This window comes from Chenopodium album, chromosome 17, assembly GCF_948465745.1.
Source record: "Chenopodium album chromosome 17, dcCheAlbu1.1, whole genome shotgun sequence".
Taxonomy (NCBI): Eukaryota; Viridiplantae; Streptophyta; class Magnoliopsida; order Caryophyllales; family Amaranthaceae; genus Chenopodium; species Chenopodium album.
The window spans coordinates 13,672,720-13,682,051 of NC_137850.1; the positions used below are offsets into that span (position 1 = coordinate 13,672,720).

The window sequence follows — 9,332 nt, forward strand, 5'->3', positions numbered from 1 at the left end:
CAAGTATATATCACACCAAAAGAATTCACTAGTTTTTTAAAAATTCGATGCGTACATCTAATTAAAATGAAATAATTAAAACCCATGATATAAGATGTTCAACATTTTTTTTACACTTTGCTTTTATGTATGATCTATTTATAAAAGACACTTGAATTTTTCTATGTAGATCAGTATGCTTAATTATTATCAAATATTTTAATATTTGTTAAATAATTTGTCAAACAAAAAAGATTTCTTTTTTTAAAAAAAGAATTAAAAAGAAAAAACACTGAAGCACACTCAAGTACTCAACGATCTTTCATAAAATAAAAATAAAATAACGCCAGCACTATATCTGCATTTTCTCCACCACAATTTCTAGTTAAACTCGTAAAACCCCAAATTTCTCAATCAATTAGGCTTCTCAATCAACCAAAACTCAAAGCCCCCAGTTGTCACCCAAAATCCGTGTAATTCCCCCTAAAATCTCCATCATCTTCCATTATCATGGAGGAATAAGAGAAGAGAAGATAGAGACTAAGAGCAATGCAATTAGATACAACTATTGATGTTGTTTTCGCCGACGGAGGCAGGGTTGGGTGAGACTAAGTTTTCGCCGACGAGGCATGGGTAGGGGGTTAGGGCTGGATGGGTTGGGTTCGCAACAACGTGGGTAGGTCCGAGGCTTGGGATTTCGATGCTGCCGTAGCAGATGCTTCTCCGCCGCCGCAATTTGATTATCACACCGATCCTATGGCCGCTTACTCCACTGATAAACGGCGGTCTTTCACCCATATACCTCAAGTTTCACCCTCTCCTGAAGGTAAATTTTTTCTCATCTTTTTTTTTTTTTAATTAATTTTTCAAAATGGGTTTACTTGGGTTTTAAAGAAATTGGGGATTAGGGATGTGGGAAAGGTAATAAATTGCATTTAATTAGTATTATTTTTGGGTTTTATATCAAATTGGTGTATATTTGTTTGCAAGTTTGCTATTTTTTTAAATTTACTGACATTTTTATGTTATTGATGAAATTGGAACTTGGGTGGGTATGAATTATGAGCTTACTAGTTTTTATTATCGAGTTGTTATTTTTTTGTATTGTTGTTTTCTACTTACAAATGAAGGGATACATTTCTATTGCTAAATCAAAGTAATGGTTTAAGTTATTTGGTTTATCATCCGTTGCAGCTCGCTTTTTCTCGATTGTTTTTTACATTCTTGTTGAATTAGGGTCCTCCTGTAATAGTGATGCACTGTGAATATGCAATTCAAAGGTTGGACTTTGTTGAATTTGTTCACTGTCGTATACTCATAGGCCTGAATTGCTTTGAGGTTGAATTGTTAATTTAGAATCTGTGATGGTTTGTATACATTTTCTTCAAAGGTTTCCTCTTAAGTTGCAAATCTTGCAATTAAAATGATTATTTTCTTCTTTTTTGGTTTAAGACAGTAAAAAATTATTGGTATGTAAGGGGTAAAAAATGTTTATCAGGTAAGCTTATCATGGGGTACTTTGTTGTATAAGAAAGGATGTTCTTGTGGAAAGGTTGTACAATAATGGACAGCGATATCCTTATGGGAAGGTTGTATGATTTTAAATCTTAACAGGATGACAGAAAAAAGAACAGGCACTGTTCTAACTCAGTTTGTTTCATTTGATACTGGTTGTTATGATTTATAAAAATTTAATTATTGTGCTACAATCTGAATAACTGTCATTGTAGTATTGCATGCATCTCCTATATAAAAAAAGTAATTCTAAGGACCTTGAATGAGATTACGAAATCTGTGAAAGTTGTAGGACAACTTGCTTTATTAAGTTTTTCTTTCTTGTGTTTCAGTCTTGTAATGTTGATTGGCTTTGTTGTGATATATATTGCAGCTTTATGATTATGCCCCATTGTCTTATAGATTGTCTTATGAGCTTTATTGTGGTATATATTGCAGCTTTATTATGATTATGCCCAATTGTCTTATAGATTGTCTTATGAGCTTTGTTGTTGCTGGGTATATTTTGCAGATACATTTATATATCTTGGTTTGTATATATTATTGTTAATTTTGACGAACATTTGCTGCAAAATAAGGGAGATTTGTTGTCCTGTGATTAGTAAATTTTAGTTTCACTTGGAGTACAGTAATCTTGGACTGTAATCTAATTCTTTTTCATTTTTTTCCCCTGCTGGCTGCTATTACTTTCCACCTCACTTGCCTGCTGCTCTAGTATCTTTCCTCCCCCACACAAGCTGCTGCTGTCTTTGCCCCTTCGCTGCTTGCTACCCTGCAGTCTTCCCCTATTGCTGCTTCTTGAGTCAAACTTATAATAGTGATTTTATTTCTTCTCACTTTATTACAGAATCAATTATTGCGAATGCATAACATTGTCACTGCTAATCCAGCCAAGCTAGCCACTGTAGTTATTGTTGCTGATGTAGTCGATGCTGATGCTGCATCTTTTGCTGTCGGCCTTTCGCTATAAAAGTTGTTGTCTTTGTTATAAATCCCTTGCATAGTCATTGTTGGTTGTTTAAGAGCTACAGTTGTTATTCGGATGGGCTAACGCTTTTTTTTGTTTGATGTTATAGGACTTCAATGACGAGTCAGAAGGGCTCAATGTCATCCAGCAGCACATCATGTTTCACTAAAATGCTCACATATGTGAGATCTCCTATACTGGTTTTGACACTCCGCACAGCAGCAACGAATTGATGCGTTCTTGCCTTATCCATTTCAGCACAACAGATTATGTTAGGCTAAAGAGTACACGAACATAGTTGTAGATTGTAATAATCTAGTTTTTAGTGTATTATAAACACAGATTACATATTTTTGTAACTTTTGTGTATATGTATGTCTTATTGTGTTTCTACACTAATTTAAATTAATACAAATTAAAATTTTTTAAAAAAATATTTTAGCCTTATTGGCCATTAATATTTATGGCAACAAAGTTCACCACCCAGGGTAAAATTTGAGAAAAAAATCTTATTAGCTACAATAATATTTGTGGCAACAAAGTTTGTTAGACACGGTAAAATGTGTGGCAAATAATTTGTTAGCCACATTAGTGTTTGTGGCAAGAGAATTTTTTTCCACGGGAATACTTGTGGCATAAATATCAAAATTTGCCACGACATCTATTTTCCCGTGGCAAATTTCTAGCCACGGCCTCTAGTGCCACGGGTGTAAATTTAAAAATTCTCGTGGCTAAATTGCATAGCCACGGAAATTTTAAACTTGTGCCACGATTTTATCCGTGGCACAAAGGTCATTTTGTTATAGTGTGATTACACTTTATTAAAAAAATTAAGCTACTAATATTGTGTAACACCCTAAGGTTTTACTATATCCTCAATCGCCACATTTGAAGGAGGAGTAGTTTCCATTGCAGTACTTTCGGCGACCTTAGAGCTCCCCTTCTCCCTTCTTTTTGACCCAAACATTGTTCTTCAATATGGGTATAGGGGCCCTTTCAACTCTTTTTCCCTTGTTTTTAGCATTTGACGGAGTCTTCTTACGGGGATTTGATGAAGGCTCTTTAATCTTTATTCCTTGTTGTGCGGGTTTAGGAGCAATCTTCCTTTTGGATTCTCTTGAACGAGCCTTAGGTGATGAGGGGAAGTCTAATTTTCTTCTCACTTCTTTGTTTTGACTACTAGGAGGAGTAGTTGTGGCCAATTGCATTGAAGGCTTGGGTGGATTGCGAGCTAAGGTGGCTTGACTTTGTTGACGAGCCTTGTTTAACTCTCTCTTGTCCGCTGCATTTATCCAAGCTTTGTAAAAGGAAGATAATACTATGCTTGCCGTAGGATTTTGCACCACCCACTTAGGGAGACTAGACCAATATTCTATCCAACGTGGGATCTGTTCGGCCTTATAATTCACATCTTTTAGAGCATCACAATCATGTGGGGGAATAATTTGCTTCATCCCATACTGTCTCGTTACCCTGCAAGGAAAAATATATGTAGTACTAGAAAGGCCTAAAAGCCTAATATAGGGATAATTGAAACTATTCCCGATCATACTACTTATGTTCCACCAAGGAATCACAAAGCGTATGTTGGGAACCCCGTGACAGAAAAAAGACGTCCATTCTTTTTCATTCTTATGTTTGTAAAAAATACGACGACCAGGGAACGTTCTCACTCCGTTAGCCTTAAGATTTTGTGGCTGATCAACAATCCGCAAGCGCTCCATGAGCCAAATCTAAAAAAAAAAGAGAAGAAAAAAAATTAGCTTGCGGCATTACGACAGTAGGTGGCGTGCCCAAGAAAGAAGGTTGCGCGCGCCACCCATGCGCATCCTGGTAGATTGCGCTGGTTAGACCAGCGCTATCTACAACTTCCAGAGTTGCGCTGATTTACGACGAAAAAAAACGTATGTGTAATAGGAGTGGACTCGTTGTGAAACCGTTCTCATTTGGATCTCCTCTAAGAAGGTTCAAGCAAAGTACAGTTTCCGCTAGAGCTAAGGGAGTGAGTGAATGACATCCCTCTAATTACTCCACTATGGACACCATTAAATAATCCCCATGTTCTTTGTCTATCCTAAGTAAACAATTGACAACAAGACAAAAACACAAAGCACGAATTTTAAAATGTTTCTTAGTCAAGTTATCACGAGGAGCGACGAACTGTTCAATAAATTGAATTAAATTCACCCCCTCTTCTGTCCCAATTTTGGCCATATCATTGTCGTTCAAGCTAAAGAATCGTTGAAACGTAGGTTTCGAATCTGACAAGGTAGGGGCATACGTCACAGGGAGAGTATTTGCAGGGAAGCCTAGTAGAGCCTCAAACTCACCAGGTAATGGGACAATTTCATCCCCCTAAAAAAGAAAAAGATGATGGTTTGAGTCCCAATGATTAACCGCAGCATGAAGAAAATAAAAATTTATATTGAGTTGCATATAACTTAATAAAGGGTCAAGATGGTATATTTTAAAAGCTAATTTTTCCTCATTTGAAAGGGAAGTGACCCATTGTTTCAAAAGTTGATCAAAAGTTTTCACCATTGTTAAAAAAAAAATAAAATAAAGAGAGAACAGAAAAGAGAGCGATTTGATTTCCTTTCTATTAACGAATGAATGTGAGATGATCAAAAGCCTACACGAAACCATGTTTAAATAGACCCAAACGGGGCAGTTTTTCGGCAACTTTCGCCCAAAGGAAAGTTCACCCGCAAGTGGCGCGCGCATCTCATGAGTTGCGCGCGCTAGCCGCGCACAACCAAATTACATGCGCGCGACAGTCGCTCGCAACCCATACAATTGCGCGCGACCTGTTCTGTCGCGACATGATTATTGGGTTATTTTCATATTTCGGATTACCAAATAATGGAATATCAACAAAATCTTATGACTAGTCCATACGCTTTCCTTTGTTATTGTTGTTTCCTTTCTTTGTTTATTTATTTTAATTATTTATTTTATTTCCTTTTTTCCTTTTCCTAATTTTTTTTATTATTTCTTTTTTAGTTCCTTTTTCTACTTTTTTCCTTTGTTTGATTATTATTATCTTCTTTTTAGTTTCGCTATTTTTTTTTGAGGGGGATAAGTCGGGAACCCTTTTCCTCCCTTGGAAATACTTTTTTTTTAAAAATATATATATAAAAAAACACACTTATGTTAAAAAAAAAGAAGAGAAACGATATATACAAAAAAGTGTCATATGTACAACAATAAAAAAATATATATAACAATGTACATATACATTTCAGTAAGTGTAGACACTTGATTGTCTCTCCCCAAAAACCAAACCCAGTGATGAGTACTTTTCACGTCATTGAATGTCGAGTAAGGTGAAATGTTGAAAGAGTCTCGTGATTCCCCTGTTTTAAATAAAAATAATTCATTTATGTTTTCGAAAATCATTCATTTCGTATCCTATTTATGAAAAACGTCCAATCCAGTTTGGTTTGGTCCATAATACGGGTCTAATAACTGTGTAGTTGGATGGGGCTTGAAAAGAGCTTTCCAACGATATATTATAAGCCCAATTCCGAGTTATAACGAGGAATTTATGGCCAATATACTAAACAAGGCCTAAAATAAGTTTTATGTGCGACCCAATGATCTTGAGAGGGTCCATTAATATTAATTATATTCCTAAACCAATTAGGATTAATTAGAAGTTTCTATAAGTTTCTAAAAGATCTTAATTATCATTTTTGAAAAGATAAGATTAAAGAAATTGAAATTGAATAAACCTCCACTTTTTGAAAGTCCTTATTCTATTGGAAATGAAAGACGTTGAAAGACAGTCAGATATTATCTTTGTGCCTTATTATTAATATCCAAATCTTAAATGGTTGGACAGGTGTTGAAATTATTTTTCCAATGATATATTATAATATTAATTCCGAGCTATAACGAAAACGATATGAAAGAAATACGAAACTCTATCAAAAACTGACACCCTTCCACTATTTCGGCCATATCTTTTATTCTACAAACGATTTTAGTCTGATTTTAATTGGATTAGAAAGTAGACTTCAACAGCTTTTCAACGACATATTATATGCCTTATTTGGACTTCTGGATCAAAAGTTGTGATAAAAAAAATCCACAAAAAACTGTTTTTTATCGCGCCGGGATACATTTTATCTTACCGCGTCAAAAGGAATTTTATTCTGATTCAAATTCTAACTCTTTTCTATCGTTTATGGACAATTTTTTTTTCTATAAATAAGGTCGATATTTCCCCGTTTTCAATCACCAACAACAATCGTCAACAACCAACAATAATCATCTCTCTCTCTTGATTTCTATGCCTTGCCTTTTTCAAAAGCACCATACGTCCATCACGAGACTTAATTAGACACACCTAGCCAAGCTCAAAGTTGTCTTGCCCTAGACGTGAAAGGTTGATAATTTTTGAGGGTTTGGTCCCAAATCCCAATTTCAATTATTTAAATTAATTGTTTGATTTAATATTTTCATTGAAGTTACTATACATGTGTATTGTTTTGATAGAAAGAGATACGAGGCAACAAAGTAAGTAGTTTTATTGCTCTATTTCTTTAGGAATCATGCTTAGATTATTTTAATTTCTAGTATCATGTTAGGATCTTTATGATTCGTAGTATCATGTTTAGTGTAATAACTAATATTTCTAATATCATGTATGTTTTTGGTATCATGTTGAGGTTGCTTCCTATTTCTTCTATCTTGTTCGTATCATATTAGGGATAAAGCTTTGATCTTTATTATTTAGTGACATGCTAGGGGTTGTTATTACTCTTATTAGTATCATGCCTAGGATCTTGCTAATATTATTATGCTTTGATGAGATTATTATGACGATGATGATTTGTTGTATCAACATTAATTATGTTGCTTGATATTATTGTTATTGCTTGATCACGCCCTCTCTTGCAGTTTTAAAGGGAATTTGTACTTGAAATCACGCTTAATAAGATAATTAATAATTTTATTTAGGCTAATATGATTTTAATTCATGTGATTGCCAATAATAGATTTATTTCTGCAGCAATATTTAACCAACATAGATTTAACAGGTTTAGGATTAATATATTGATTGCATGTTAGATAGAAAACGCACATGAATACGAGAAGAACAAAGTAGAGGCCTATTTTTAGGGCAGGTTCAATCTCTTTTAGGTTGAATTTGTACCTTCATCCCCGAATATCCAGTCATGGTTCAGGACCACTATGGAGTTAGCGATCTCATGGATCGTGAACATGTCTTTGATATGAACACGTCTCAGATTGCGCCTCTTATCGAGTGCTCGGTACTGTGCCTGAGAAACATGAATGCCAAGTGAGTGATAGACCGCATGATCGGGATTTCCCACACTTATTCAAATAAAAAAAAAATGCCAAAGCAAAAAAAAAAAAGTTAAAAATAAATGCAAAAACAAAAGAGAGTTCAAAAGTGAGAAAACCTCAAGCATACAAATACAAAGATTCAAAAGCAAGGTTGCACACCTTGGGGGCTTATCTAGGGTCTTGAGCCTTTATCCCCTTTCTTCTTCAACCTTTAGCCTAACCACGTTACAACCCTTCAAAGACCTCTTTGAGGTATACACACACTTGTGCGAGGTTTGGTTAGAGCTACGTTCGGCCTGATTCCTAATGGATAAGTAAGCCACCTCACATTGGGGTGCAGCCGTAATAAAAATGCATTCACATTCATATTCATGTTATGCTTGATCATATCAAAGGATCTCCAATGCTAATCCCTATCCATTTAAAGCCAGATTTGGGTGCTTGATCCCTACTTCATTAGCCTACCCAGCCTAAGAGTCACCATTTTTTGGCTCTTCTCAAAATACTTTTCCACACACTTAGCCCTTGCAGCCTAACTTTAGTGTCACTTTCACACATATCACAGATACTTGACCAAATAATCCTTCCTTTAGGAACCCCTTGGTCATGAAATCTTAACACAACTTTGAAGCATGCGCTGTCATACCAAAATCACTGATTATCATAATCATCATTACATCACAAAGTATGAAGTACTTAGCCTCCGTGCCTAAGTTTCCCAAATACTTTCATCATTGAGTCATCAATTAAGATAGCCTAGGATGCTACAATCCTTGCACCATGAGATACAATGATCAACGCATACATTTGACTAAGCTCATTCAACATGCACCACAAACACACAAACACTTCACTTCTTCCTTTTCGCGTCTTTCTTTTTTGGAAGAAATTCGGTACTCTCCACAAAAATGTTGGAAATTTTTTGTTTATTCTGCATTTTCGAGTCGCACGATCACACAATACAGTGAACACACGATTCGTGTACGTCGAGTCATGTCATATCACATTGAGTTGAGTCATCATCGAGTTGAGTTTGCACCTTGAGTCATGACAAGTCGTGAGTCAAGTGGATTTAAAGCACATTGAGTCACATAATGAGTCAAATAGCACCGAGCCTCACGTCAACCCTAAGAAAAGCATCGACAAAGTCTTATAGTCTAAAAATATAGATGCAGGTACACTAAGAGGTGATTTGATTGAGCACAAATGAACAAAAGACGACAACAACTACAGTAAAGCTAAACGAGAAGAAAAAGTTGACTTTGATTCAAGCACATTGCAGCACAAACAACGCAGCACAATGCTCCCTAAAGAAGAGCGATACACTATGACGCAGCCCGATAGACCTGTCGCTACGCGGTGGATCTAATTTCGCCTGTGTAAGCCTTCAGTGGTGTCACAACTTGGTTGGTTGGTCCGTGACTAATCCATTTAAGCCTCTTGATGAGAATTTGATCCTTTTGAGCAATTGATGGATATTTGATTAGTAATTGCCCGATTACAACTTGATTGATGATCGGCCTGATGACGATCAAATAATCGATTGGATATTGAT

At 35.6% G+C, this 9,332-nt stretch overlaps 1 long non-coding RNA gene across 1 annotated transcript; it reads left to right on the forward strand.

Moving 5' to 3' along the window:
- The first annotated feature begins 142 nt into the window (after positions 1-142).
- On the forward strand, positions 143-2,852 carry LOC145587623 (uncharacterized). Its single transcript, XR_014101328.1, has 2 exons — positions 143-805; positions 2,571-2,852. It is a non-coding gene; the product is annotated as an uncharacterized LOC145587623 (long non-coding RNA).
- The last annotated feature ends 6,480 nt before the right edge of the window (positions 2,853-9,332 follow it).